We start from the raw sequence: 13888 nt of genomic DNA, 5'->3' as shown, positions 1-13888 counted from the left end.
CACGGCTCCCAAGAAAGTGAGTGGAACCTGTAGTGAAGCGAAGTGGGAAAGGGTGAGAGCCACAAGAGAGCAAAAGCAAGAAAGCATGAATGTTTTGAAAATTATGGTGCCGGCAATTGTATAATTATGCTTGAGCTAAATGAATTATGGATTGCTGTAATATCTGTAAGCGCTCCCAATAAAATGATTTAAAGAAAGACAGAAAACATTGAGAGATTTGAATCAGGGGGCCGCTTGTCTTATTTGGTGGCTGGCTACAACATGGCTAAGTTGACATTATCAACATTAAAAAGAAAGAAAGAAAAGTGATTAAAGCGGCTAATGTATCAAAAGGTGTGAAATCATTAACCAGGAAACCAAGAACCCAGACCAAGGGGTAAGGGAGCAAAGGTGAAAACGGGCCAAGAGAAAAGTCCCCCGGGAGTGCACTGCCAGCAGTCCTCATGGAAGGAGACTTCCCTTCTAAAAAATCCCTTTGCTCCTCCTCCTCCTCCTCCAATTCCTCTCCAGCTCCTGGGGTGCCAGGAAGCCTCCAATTCAAGGTAAAGTCCCTGTACTGTTTTAAAACATTTTATTTACTGCATTGTGCTTTTGTGTTTAATGTACTGTACTTACTGTGTTTCGATGTTTCAGGGGGTATTTCCACAATCTAGGGCTGTTAACTTGGTGTTCAGGTCCTGGGACAATGAAGTTATAAGTACAATTTTTGGTCCTTAGAACCAAGTATGTGGTTTTCTATGATTTCTTATGGAAAACATATGCTCAGTTCTCAAACTTTTCAGTTTTCGAACACGTATTTGGGACTCATTGAGTTCAGCAACAGAAGTACCGCTGTACTCACCCCTTGGAGTTATCCAGTTAAAGCCCGAAGAGCTGCAACGGAGCACTGTGGGGCTTGCTTGCTTTGGACGGATCATCAGGGATCCACCACTGGAGTTTGATGAGGCAGAGGGCCAGTGAAGAGACCCTCATGGTGATGGCTTGGCCCCGTAGCTGCAAGGGACCCCGGTGTGCTGGTGACTGAGCAGCACTTCATTTCGTGGACTGAGGCCCCATGAGTCGCAGGTGATGCCACAGAAGCTCACGTTGGGCTCACCATGGGGACAGTGTGGCTTGCGGGGGTTCTGGACGAAGCTCCTAGGCACAGAAATGCAGATTCCACCTGCTCTGTCCGGCAAAGCTTTTAACCTAGGTCTCACCTCCAGGGAACTAGGAAGGGCCAAGACAGGATAAGCAACTGCCATGGAATTCATTCCAACTCCCTAGAGGAGATCCTTCAGGTGGTAGTAGAACTGGTCCTATGGGTTCTGTGACTGTAAATCATTAGGGAAGCAGATAAGGTCATCTTGCTCCCTCGGAGCAGCTGGTGGGTTTGAGCCACTGACCTTGTGGTTAGCAGTCCAGTGCTTAACCCACCAGACCACCATGGTCCCTGAGGGCAGGACAAGCCCCCTGCAAACTCCTACACAAAATCCCAAGACACAGAAATGCCCTTTCATTTCAACCAGCACTTGTGACTCCAGCCTGGGACCAGCTTTGCTTTCTTGGCCACCCGTGTCACTTAATCAGTCATAAAGCCCTCCATGTCTCCCCAGCAAGGTGCGAAGTGTGGAAGGATCGGGTCTTGGTCTTGCTCACTGTGCTATCTCAAGTGCCCAGAACAGTGCCTGGCAGAGGAAAAACCAAACACCGAACTCACTGCCATTGAGTCAATGCAGACTCAGAGAGGCCCTATGAGAAGGGTCGAACTGCCTCTGTGGGTGTCTGAGGCAGCCACTCTCTACAGAATAGGAAGTGCATCTTTTTTCCAGCGCGGCTGGTGGTTTGGGACTGTTGACCTTGCAGTTAGCAGCGTAGGGCATAACCACTACACCATCAGGTACTCAGCAAATAGCGATGGAATCATGGCAGGAGCCTCTTCCAGCCATGCCTTCTATACGTGCAAGGCCTCCTGGGGTGTAAAAGGCAGGCCCCTGGCTCCACAGGGTGCAGCCAGCTAAGCCCTCAGCTAAAGGAAACAGTGGGGGTCCAAACTCATCCAGAGGCCCCTAAGAATGCCCTACAAGATCAAAGAAACCCACATCTGAAACTTGTTGCCCCAGAGGCCAAGTAGATCTGCCAGGTGCAACGTGCCACATCTTTCTCCCTGTGGTTGCTGGTGGGTTCGAACCATCAACCTCTGGTTTATCAGTTGAGGCCTTGACCAATGTGCCACCACGGCTCCATGCTGAAGGCTCACAGCCAAGGACACCCCTGTGGAGCAGAGTTCTGCTCTGACCCGCCTGAGACAAGTGGGGGTGGAAATTGACCTAAGACCAACCCAGTCCCTTTTCGCCTTTGGCTATAGCTGACATTGAAAGTGCTTCCCCTGGGCTGGGCTTTCCCCAGGTGCTGCCCACTGACTGGTCGAAGGGGTTCCTTAGTGGGCCATCACAGCCCTTTCCAGCTGGGTGGGCGTCCTCTGTGTGTCCCTGCAGGCCTGGACACCATGGTCCATCCAGTCTCCTCCATCGACTGCCCGTCTGAAGCCTTCCTTACACATAGCCTGCAGAGTAAAGTCACGGCAGCATTCTAAAGGTTAAAGCAGAGTGAACTGTTAATTTTAATGCTTTCTCTAAGCTTCAGTTTTAATAAGCGAAAATGATGTTCTTATTTGCAGTAAAGTGGTGTTATAAAATTCTGTCTGTCAAGCTCATTTTAAAACCATGGAAATAAATGATCTGACAAAATCAGGCTATTAGACAAGTGAGGAAGAGTGATTTCCATAAAAGTAGAGGAGCTGTTCCTTAATTTCACACTTGGTAGTCTTTTGGGTCGACTAAATTTTTAAATAAGTGATAAAATTATATTAGCGCAATTGCATTTTTATAGATTTTTTTGGTCATTGTACTCTTTTTCAATCCCTTTATTTTAACTCAAACGGTTCTGTTGAAAGGTTACTCTCAACTTATGTTACCTCGTAACTGTCTCCGCCCATGACTCGGCCAGGGGCTCACAAATCCTCAGACTGCAGGCAGGGCCTGTCACAGCACACAGCTGGAGGTGGCAGGCCCTGCAGATGCCAGCACTGCACTTCTCATGGCCCTGGGTCCCCTGAGGACACACCCCTTGCAGCCAGGTGGGCACCGGTCTCAGGGGTCTAAGCCCAGGTTGTACTTACGCTCAGAATCAGCAAGAAAAACCGCGATGGCTGGACCTGGAAGCCCCCGGAGGACAGAGCAGGACTGCGTATGGCGGTTTCTGAGGCTGTACATCTTCACAGGAGCAAGCAGCCTCATCTTTCTCTGGAGGAGCCGAGCTGGTGGGTTTGGACCGCCAACTTCGCAGTCAGCAGCCCAGTGCTTTAACCACTGTGCCACTAGGGCTCCAGCATTGACAGTGGGTCCCAGACCCTTGTCCTTCCAGCTCTGGAGGCTGGGTGTGGACCTCAAGCAGAGGAACAGGCCCCAAGGGAGGGGGTAGGAAATGGGAGAAAGGATGAGGGTTTGTGATCCTTCCTGTACTCCCCCAAGCCCCTCAAGCCATGCTGTCAGTAGGGCCTGGCTGTGGGAGGAGCCGAAGGAGGAGCTCAGAGCTCAGGTCCAGCCCCCTGCAGGCCGCCTTCCTGCTCAGACAGGGCACAGGGGGTTGGTAGAAACATGTCTTCTTGGGTGTGTGATCACTGAAGGGCACTTAAAACCTGGTCTGCAGGATGCACTTGCGTCCTGTCCTGTGCTGGCATCTCCACTTAACTTCCTGCGACACAGACACCTGGCTCTGCAGGCTGAACGCCACACTCAGCTCCAGAGCGGCGGCCGGCCGGGTGCACTCGCTCCTGCTGCTGCTGCTTCCGACTGACTTGGAGCCTGGGTGCCTCTCTCCTTCTGCTCCATCTGAGGCACTGTCACATACACACATGGTGACCATGTCTGGTCATCACGCTCTTGTCCTCAGAGCCCAGCCTCAGGCCAGGTAGGCAGATAGCGCTGCATCAGGTGTGGCAGTGTCAGGTCTAGATCACAATGCAGGCCCGGGACCACTCCCAGAGTGAGGCTCCCCTTGCGCATGTGAGGATACCCAAGCCGGCAGGTCCGCTTCTCAGGTTTCTCCAGGGCGCCGTTTGTAGGAGAGTCAATTCATCTCTAGGTAGGCTTCATCCAGAAGAGCAAGAGACTCCCTAGAGACACCTAACAGCAGCAATGAAGGGGATCCTGGGATGGGAGAAAATACATGTGTGTGGTGTACCTGCTGTGGGCCAGGCACTGAGTTAGGCTGCAAGAAGACCATTGCTGTCAGGGTTGGGCTGCTGTCAAACTGGTTCTGACTCAGGGTGACCCCATGTCCTACAAAACCAAGGGTCATCCCACCCTGCACCACCTTCCACTTTCCTGTGTTGTGGCAGCCCCTGTGCCTAGGGCCTCCTCTTCCAGCACTCCAGCACCGCTGTATGCTGCTGAGGTCCACAGGGTTTTCTTTGGCTCACTTTGTGCAAGTTGGTCACCAGGCCTTTCTTCCTAGTCTTATCCCGGAAGTTTCTCATGAACCTGCGCACCAAGAATGGCCCTGCTGGTGTTTGAAATACTAATGGCACTGCTTTCAGTGCCACAGTGATTTCTGTATGACAAGCTGGTGGACCGGGGGTGTGGGGACGCGTGCCTGGGGAGTGCCACTCTTGAAAATGAGCATCCTTTTCCAGGTGGAGAACTGACTCTCGCTTCAGGAGCCCAGGTGGCCGAGGCTAGGAGAAGCAGGCTGTGTTAGCACTTCATACGGAAGCCGTGAGCTTGGGTGCAAAGGCTTGTGAGGAGACATTTGGGGGAAATCTGCTCACCTCACGTATTTGTTAATTTAGCAAATGTTTACACTGCACTTTCTGTGGGCCCTCACCGCCTGGACCCCAATAGCAGAAGGCTCATTTCAAATACAGGCCGGGTGTCCTCCGTCCCTCAGAACACTGCTCAGATTGGTCTCTTGGTCCTGGAAGCCGCTTTGTAGCTTGGTCTTGCCCTCTGTGCATGACTGCCGCAGGGACCACACGGCCCCCCAAGGGTCCCCTGAAGTAGTCCACAGGCAGACAGTCTGTGGGGGCTCAGATTGTACTGGATGGCTGACACACATGGCCCTAAAAGGTGGGCATTAATGGCACTCAAAAGAGCCTCTTCTGAGCTCACAGGTGAGACCACACTCTCCACAGAGTCTCTGAGAGGCTGCATCTGAGCTGGTTGCCCTCGTTTCTGGCTGCTCTCCAGGGAGCCCCCAACTCCTGGCCACCCCAGCTGCACACTGCCTGGCCCTGCCCCACCCCTGGGATTCATTCCCAATCAGGTGTTCTAACTCGCAGGGCTTCCGTCAGCCGATTTGTGGCAGCCGATCAATTTCCAGACGTTTCTTCCTTATGTGTCTCAGCCCAGAGCTCTACAGAAACCTGTGAGGCGTCTGAACTGGACGGGAGCCTCCTCTGACAGACAGGTGGCGGATGCACGGGAGAGGCCTTGGCCAGGAATCCAAGCCTGGTTTCTGGCATGAAAGGTGTGTAAGGGCGCATTCAAATCCCAAGTGTTTCCTGGAAAAGCAGAGGAAGTGGCTGCTGCGCCAAGCCTGGAGGGTGGCCTGGGAGGGGCAGGGCTGTCTCTCCCAAGGAAGGCAGAGAGACGAGGTCCAAATTAGTCATGTTGTATTACTGCTTTTTATGGCAATGCTCTGAAAGTCTGCAAATGTCAGCATGTTAATTTACTGTCACTCAGTGATATTATTTCATCCTTTCAAAAATGTGTCTCTTGCATTTTCAGTAGCATCCTCCAAGTGTTCTCCATCTCGAAGTTTCTATAGATAGTGTGACTACTTTCACTGTGGCCGCTGCCAAAATGTGGAGAGCCAGCGTCAACGGCAGCCCCGTATACATTGTGAGTGGAGCCGAGGCCGGGCTGCCTGGGGAGGAAAGCGGAGGCAGAGGGCCCAGCGCCGGCCCTCTCTCCTTCGCTGGCCCTGCTGAAGTGCTTGCTCCGAGGTGCCTCCACCGGGGGCTGCGAGGAGATGAATTTCCCGGTGAAATGTTCCCCCATCAGTCATGGCTGGGTTTGTATATGGAGGCCGAGCCCTCCTCGTCTCCCTCCCCAGCCCACCCCCTCGCCCCCTCAGGCTTCTCCCATGGTGGCAAACTGATTTCAAAAATTCTGATGAAACACTTTGTAAATTTTGTTATTCTGTGATGATAATAAATCATTATAGCCTTAAACACTTCTCTAGCTTGGAGCCTCAGTCACAAATTATCTTGTCATTCTGACCAAAACATTCTCCAAAAAAGCTTGACAAGTGCTAAAACCCAGAACATGAAACCATGTGTTGTTGTGAAAGCAAGACTCAGAAATGTCAATTAATTAGATTAAGAGGCTACTTTTAGCTTTACTCGTGTTGCCAAATAACCCTTAAAATATGCATAGCAATGGAAATCTACCTCCAGATACAGTACTTCTGTGCCGCAGGAAGACAATGGGCTGGACGGATGGACAGAATCACTGTGTCTGTCAGGCAGCTCCAGAGAATGGTCTAGGAGCCAATCGTGCCTCTTTCCCCACAGTGCGCCGTCAGCAGCGGATCAGCGCTGCCATTTCTGGATTCCAGGGGCTGCCACTCGCCGCCCCTAGACATCAGCTACCGACCAGGGAGGAGAAGTCAAGTTCTGCCGTACGTTTTGACTACTCCGATGGATTTTTAATGGCTTTCTCGACGTATTTCCCCCCCTCAATTTCAGTTTGCATTTTGAAGTTCACTTTAGGGGGGAAAAAATACGGAGAAATTATTTCAACGTTTTTGTTTTGTTTTTTTAAATCTCTGTTCCTTGAAAATCTTATCTTTAAATAATCTATATCCTCGATTTTATTTAAGCCATAAACTGTTCCCATATTTTAATGGTCTGTTTGCTTTAAAAGGGGCTGTTGGTTTTAATAGCTCAGTTACTATCTTTGCAAACTAGACTCCTGCTGACGGAGTTCTAGCGGCTCATCTCTGCCTGTGTGCGGAAGGCACATTCCAACCCCTGAAAAGGAAATTTGAGCCAAATAAATGTTCTGCCCAAATTAAAATACATAAAATGAATAGTTACCTCGGACAAGAGCTGACGGACGGGCAGCTGGGCTGCGGACATGTGGGTGTTGAGTAAGCCGCTGCCAGGCCGGCCTCAAGAGACAGAACCCAAATGAAATTCATTTCCTGTAACCCCCTTTGTCCACTCCACAGGACTAATTGATGGGGGTTGGCGGGAGCATCTTAGGCGAGCATTCTGAAGGCTGGCCTGCAGCCACTGCCCTCAGGAAGTTGAGACTTCCAGAAGCAGAACCCCCTTTTCCAGGTGGTGGTGGTGATCCAGCTGCCCGCTGGCAGCTCTCTCTCTCAGGAGGAGTTGGACTGTAAGCACGCTGGGCCCCGAGGGCAGCTTTATGACAAGACATCTCATTGGACGCAGGGCCCGCTCTGTGCCCCCACAAAGAACCAGGGTGGGGGCAGTGCTGCTGAGAGGAGGGTGCGGTGAAGGGGGACTGGTGGCCCAGGGTTTGCCGGGTGCTGTGAGGGAAGTCCCTGGGCCCAGGCCCTGCCCTATGTCAGCTGGGCTACCTGCTGTTCGTCCTGCAGGGAGAGGGAGAGCGGAGAAGGAGAAAGGCTGCCCACCTGATCACTTCCATCCCTGGCTCCCCACCTTGCTGGCCCAGAGGACTCCCTGTGGGAGCCTGATGTCTTCGTGGATGGGCCTAAGAGAGGGGTGCAGGGGGTGGAACCCACGGCCAGCCACCAAGTTCCTATGTCCCAGGTTTCCTGGGTGAGGGGGTCCCCAAGGACAGTATTTCCCATCCTTCTTCCCCAGTCTGACTCTGTGTCTAGCCTGCATTGAAGCAATTAATGACCTGTGCAGAAGTCCTACATTTTCCCTGGAACTAGATATGTAATAATCACATAAATAAGTAAATAACTAAATAAAATAAAATGGACGAGTGAGGCATCCAGGGAGGCCCCAGCCTCCCAGGAATGAGGAGCCGAGGGTGGTGGAGACATGGAGGAGGAAGAGAAAGAGACTGTGAGGATGAGTCACCAGGCATCTGTCACGCGCCCTGGCTGGGATGTGGCCCGGGTCAAAGGGCTAGAAAAGCCTGCCCTGGAACAAAGCCCCAAGCAAGGACTGAAGTGGGAGGGGCCTGTGGACCCAGGGGGCAGACGCTGTTTGTCCCTCCTCCGGTAGTATGCACCCCACTCACTCAATACCAGGGAGTCAATTCCGGTTCACAGTGACCCCATAGGCCAGGGTAGAACTGCCCCCTTGGGCTTCTGAGACCATAACTGTTTATAGGAGTCGAAAGCCTCACTTGTCTCCCTGCGAGCAGTGGTGGTTTCGAACTGCTTACCTTGTGGTTAGCAGCCCAACACATAATTACTATGCCACTAAAGGCTCCTTAGAGTCCAGTGGTTCTCAACCTTCCTAATGCCGCGGCCCTTTCACACAGTTCCTCATGTCGTAGTGACCCCCCAACCATCAAATTATTTTCGTTGCTACTTCATAACGGTAATTTTGCTACTGTTATGAATCGGGGACCCCTATGAAAAGGTTGTTCTACCTACAGGTTGAGAACCCTGTTGCCTTAGACACTCCACAGTCTTCCTAATGCAAGACCTGTGCCTGTGTCTTTGTGCCCATCCGAGGAAGCTCAGGCTCCAGCAGGCAGTACTCAGGAGAGACAGACAGCAGTGGGTGGTTCTTCTCCTGAGAGGTGCCACACAGAGTTGCCCCCACCAGCCCCCAGACTGAGCCCCCCAATTCCCCCAAGTAGAGGCTGCTCTGGGTGTAAGGACAGTGACTTTCTTCCTCCCATCTTCCTCCTACTCCTGCCTGTGCTTTAACGGATAGCCTGGCAAGTGAGCTACCTGCCCTCCACGCCTCATCTCAGGGTCCGCTGCTGGGGGAGCCTAGCCTACAAGGAGCGGGAAGCAGGAGGGGCTACGGCCAGTTTGCGAGCCACGCCCCATCTGATTCTGACAGCCGCTCCCCACTTTGGGCCACCTGCTGTCACACGAAGGTGGCATCTAGAGACGCCAGAAATCCAACTGCTGTAGAAAATCTCCCAGCTTCCCCACCGTGGCCGATGCAGGCAAGTTGTTGAAGACTCGGTAGGTCACAGCCCACAGTTACCTGCATCCGTGCCAGGTAAAGCGTCTCTATGTAGCTCAGCCACCTAAGGGATGGGCTCTGAGGATGAAGGGGACGGTGGGTCTCTTTCTAGGAAACTCTGCTCTGTAGTCAGACCGGGGTCTAGGCAGTGGCAAGGAAAAGGATCCACAGCCTTGGGCAGGAAGCACACTCTCCTCGCAGGTGTGTCTTGGGAAGAGAGTGGCCAGGAGGTGCCCGGGGTCGGCATTGTCCCACCTGGTGCATTTCTAGTCCCAGAAGACCCTGCCCTGCCTGCCTTGTCGGACCCGCAGAAACCTGAAGCAGGCCTTCCTTCACGCTGTCCTTCTCCCACTGCCCCTTAGACGATGGAAGCCATGCCCCAGGAGGCAGGAAAGGGCATGCTGGGGCTCATGTCTCCCCTGGTCCCACTGCGGCCAGGTGTGACTGGAGGTAGGCGGAGAAGCACCAGCAGCCCTACGCTGGAAGGCTAAGCACACAACCCCAGCCGGACGGCGAGCTGGGAAGAGGCCTGCTGCTGCAGCCTGGCACTGGGCGAGCCCTGGGGGTGTGGTGCTTATGCTGCCATCTGCCAGGTCAGCAGCCTCCACCGCCAGCCGCTCTGTGGGAGAAAGATGAGGCTTTCTACTCCGTCAAGTTCCAGTCTCTGAAACACCCGGGGGCAGTTCTGCCCTGTCCTATAGGGTTGTTCTGAGCCAGTTTTGACTCGATGGCAGTGAATCTGGTGTTTGGTTTGGGCCCCCAACTGTGCAGTGATGATGCCTAGCACACACGACCCAATCCTGCCCATGAAAGCAGCACAGGACTCTGGTTCCCACCAGGGTGCAGCCTGCTGAGCCCGAGAAGGAAGTTCCTCAGTTGCATCCGCAGTCTAGGGCCTCCAGGGGAGAAGGACCTGAGGCTATAGGAGAGAGGGGAGGGAGGGGATAGTGGGAAGTGAAGACTTCACTCACACACAAAGACATCCAGCTGTCCCTGACACCAAGCCTCTCATCTGCACCCTTCAGTGATGTGAGCCAGCTGTCCTCTCCGCGCAAAGCTCCAGAACCAAGATGGTTCTGCTGCTCACGGCTCACCGCTAGCAGCAGCTGGAGGAGCACACCCCTCCAGCCCCCACCCAGGAAAGGAGCAGGAACACCGAGGGTCAGGCCTTTGGGAAGAGAGGAGAGGAGAGCAACAACTGGCTCACTGGAAGCTCCCACTGAGGCCTGTGAATGGGCTTCTGGGAGTAGCGTGAAACTGCTATGATCCTAAGCAGGTTTATGGACCTGCCCTCAGGAATGTCTGCTCTGTAACGGTAAGACGCTGTGGCATGAAATGCTAGAGAGGTGCCAAAATGAGAAGCACTTCAATAGCCAGAGAATGAGAAGCGTCCATCCCTGCAAGGCCCAGGCAGAATCTTGTTTCTGAAGTTGTATGAGACGGGGCCTGCCAGTGCCCATGCCATTGCAGATGATGGCCAGAAGGAATGCCAATTAGCCAGGCCTTCATGTGGCCCCAGACCATGGAGGGACCCATCCTCCTTTGCCCTCTGTCCGGAGCAATCTCAGATCCTGCCCATCTTTCAAGGCCCAGCCCAGGCCCACCTGGGTCCAAGAAGCCAGACCACCTTGGGTCTCTGAATTCAGTCACTTCTTCCTGCCCAATGTCATTCTTCATGAGACACTGTCATGTTTTCACCACTGCTGCTGTATATGTTCATGTCTCACCTGTCCAGATGGTCTCCGAACTCACGTCTCAGGCATTTGCTTTTTCCCCAGGTGTCACTGGTGGGCAGGCGGAGCAATGCCCGGATCTCCTAGGCCAGCCCCTGCAGATGAGAGCTCACCCCACCTAGAAACCCGGTACGGTTTGAGGGGGCCCTGTCAGTGCCTCCGGCCCATGCCTCAGCACTTAGAAATTAAGTGAACAATCTCTCAAGACAAAATCATAGACCCCCCATGCTCACAAGCTCCACTATTGCCAACATGGGTCAGGCTAAAAATCCTTGAAGACCTGATCTTATCACACTTCTGGGGCTCTAGAGCCTCCTTAAGCCTTCCTGTAAGTAAAACTCTCCCCCAGGCCTCTCTCAACTGCCCCATGCCCAAGGCTCCATCCCCTACGCACTGATCACTCCCCCCACCCCCCACCAGGTCTCCATTCCCTGATGGTTAGAAGTGACCACTCTCTGGAGTCCCTCACATCTCACCTGCCTTCATTCGGATGGAGGGCAGGGGCCCCCTCTTCCTGTTTCAAGGCTTTGTTTTGTTTCTCTGCTTTATTCCTAGGTGCGGAGAGCAGAGGAAGGGGTCAGGCTCAGGGAACACGTTCCCTGTCACAATCAGTAATACTAGGTCACACTCGGCCCCTGTTCCTAATCTCAGTATTGATCATATTTGAGAAGACTCCAGTAGGGAGTTGGAGGGAGTGGTGTGAAGAAAGGGCTAGTCACTCAGAAATCAGACCTTGAGGAGCGAGAGAGAAGGGAGACCAAAGGAGGCATGCCTCTGCCCCCCACCAGCCTGACCTGAGCTCACCTTCTCAGCACCCCCCTTGCCCGGCCCTACCACAGGAGTAACTGGAGTGCATGAGAGCCCCCAGGCCATGATGACGCGGGAGCCCAAGGAGACCCCGGACCCAGTCTCTATGGAAACACAAGGACCACAGCCCACACTACTGCCAGACCCCTTTGGAGGCTGGGGTTCTTTCCTACCCTGGCGCTATAGCGGGAGTGCTGGGGGTTTAGTAGTTACACACTGGGCCGTTCATTGAAAAGTCAGTAGTTTAAAATCACTAGCCCCTCCTTCTAGTCCCAAAAAGATTCGCAGTCTTGGAAACCCACAGGGGCAGTTCTACCCTGTCCTGCAAGGTCCCGAGGAGTCAGAAGCCCCTCACTGGCAGCAAGTGTGGCTGTCTTGTTTCAGGGCCATAGTGTTTGGCTGCTAACAACGGGGTTAGCAGTTTGGAACCACCAGTGGCTCTGCAGGTGACAGATGAGGCTTCCGGCTTCCCAAAGGTTTACAGCCTCTGGGACTCTCAGGGGCAGTTCTCACGGGGCAGAATCAACTCCAGGGCACCGTTTGCTTGGTTTTAGTTATTGGCTGGCGGAGCTCCTTGCTGGAGAGGTGAGCCCGAGTCTCACCTTGACTGCAGGTGGCCCAGCAATTCTCTTGAAGTACAGGGAGGGGAGACCTCCGGGGACCCCAGTGGAGACACATGATCCCAGTCCCTCACACAGCATTCCCCAAGGGAGAGGATGCTGGCTGGGCCACGTGGCTACTGTTCCCTGCCGAGTGACCTCACAGCAGAGCAGGTCCTGCAGCTCAGCTCAGAAAGTGCCTCTCTCCCCCAGTCAGAGCGACGACGACGTCTTTCGGAGGCTGTCACAGCGGCCCATCAAACCCATTTGACTGGGATGCAGCGCGTCACACTGTCACCAACTCAGTTTTCATTAGGCGGCTGCTTCTCTGTTAGCCTAGCCAAGCAGAAGAACTCAAACACATGCACAAATTAAATCGACATCCAAACTCCACCAATATACAAAGCAATTTAAATGATATTCATTAGAGCGATGACAAGCCCTGATGAGGCTTTCAGGAGCCAGTCCTTCAGCTTGTGCACACTCGGATTCATAGGCACTGAGGCGGAACTCCGGCCACTGTACCTCCATCTTTCCCCCCTTCTTGTTTAAGCTAAGAAAACGACTCCTTCCTGACACCCCTACCTCATCCACTCTCCCTTTCTCCCTGGGCTCTCCCGGGCCCCCGGTGACTCAGCCCGGGGTTCCAGACACCGCTCTCGCCACGAACCAGGGAGTCTCACAGAAGGGGGGTAGGGTGGAGAAAAGCAGCAGCCGCTAGGACTTCTTTGGGCTATAAATGCTCCAATTAAAACAGGTTTCAGTTTCTCATAATTTCATTTCACTTGACCTGGGAGATCTCTAACTCACAATTATGATCCTCATAAAAGTGTCCCTGGAATCGTGCTGTGGGGGGAAAAATGGAAGTGAAATGTGGCTACCTAATACTTTTTAAAGCATACCCCCTGCCCCTCCTCTCCAAAAAATATTTAAGAAGACATTTCCAAATCCCTATTAAATATATATATATATATATATAGATATATTTTTTTTTTTTTAAAGAGGAGGGTAGACTCCTCTGTGGCCTGGGGCTGGGAGTCAAGAGAGGTGGTGGTGGTGGTGGTCTGCAGACCTGTGTGTATGGCTTCCCCATCCCTGCCTGAGAGGAGCAGGCAACCCCCCCTCCCCGCCCCCAGCCCACCAGCCACAGAAACTAGTGTGTGTGCAAGGCCCAGAGGGGTTTCAAGCCCACCTGGGCAGAGAGAGCAGGGAAGGGTTGGACCCTCAGTCATTGCCAGCCCAGGGCAGAGCAAGGTCAGTGCCACTTCAGATCTTTGGGCTTTGGGCTTTATAGACCTGCTCAAGACCCCAGCAGGGGGAATGCTCGGCAAATTCATACACTGATGCCTGCACTTCTGTTTATAATTTTATGCTCAAGGTTAATTACCTGCGTCCTTGGCTTTGATCAGAGATATTAGAATGTGAGAGTGTTGCCTGTGCTCATATTGGCAGAATAAAGATTTCTGGAACCACCCGTGGACTTTGCTCATGGAGGCAGGAGTGCTTGCTTAGGACTAACGCCCTATAAACAATAGTAGGGGCAGCACTGTCTAATGGAACTTTCTGTGATGATGGAAACTTTCAGATCTGTGCTACCCGCCTCCCCGCCCCCCACC

General features: G+C 53.1%; 1 long non-coding RNA gene across 1 annotated transcript; it reads left to right on the top strand.

Annotated features, from left to right (window-relative positions):
- The first annotated feature begins 347 nt into the window (after positions 1-347).
- On the top strand, positions 348-6214 carry LOC123522102. Its single transcript, XR_006680408.1, has 3 exons — positions 348-542; positions 5386-5508; positions 5769-6214. It is a non-coding gene; the product is annotated as an uncharacterized LOC123522102 (long non-coding RNA).
- The last annotated feature ends 7674 nt before the right edge of the window (positions 6215-13888 follow it).

The sequence above is a fragment of the Echinops telfairi genome, unplaced genomic scaffold, assembly GCF_000313985.2.
Source record: "Echinops telfairi isolate 266 unplaced genomic scaffold, ASM31398v2 ScPeMD7_2291;HRSCAF=2852, whole genome shotgun sequence".
Classification (NCBI taxonomy): Eukaryota; Metazoa; Chordata; class Mammalia; order Afrosoricida; family Tenrecidae; genus Echinops; species Echinops telfairi.
Note: the sequence above shows the minus strand (reverse complement) of the source record. Positions and strands in the feature narration are given on the sequence as shown.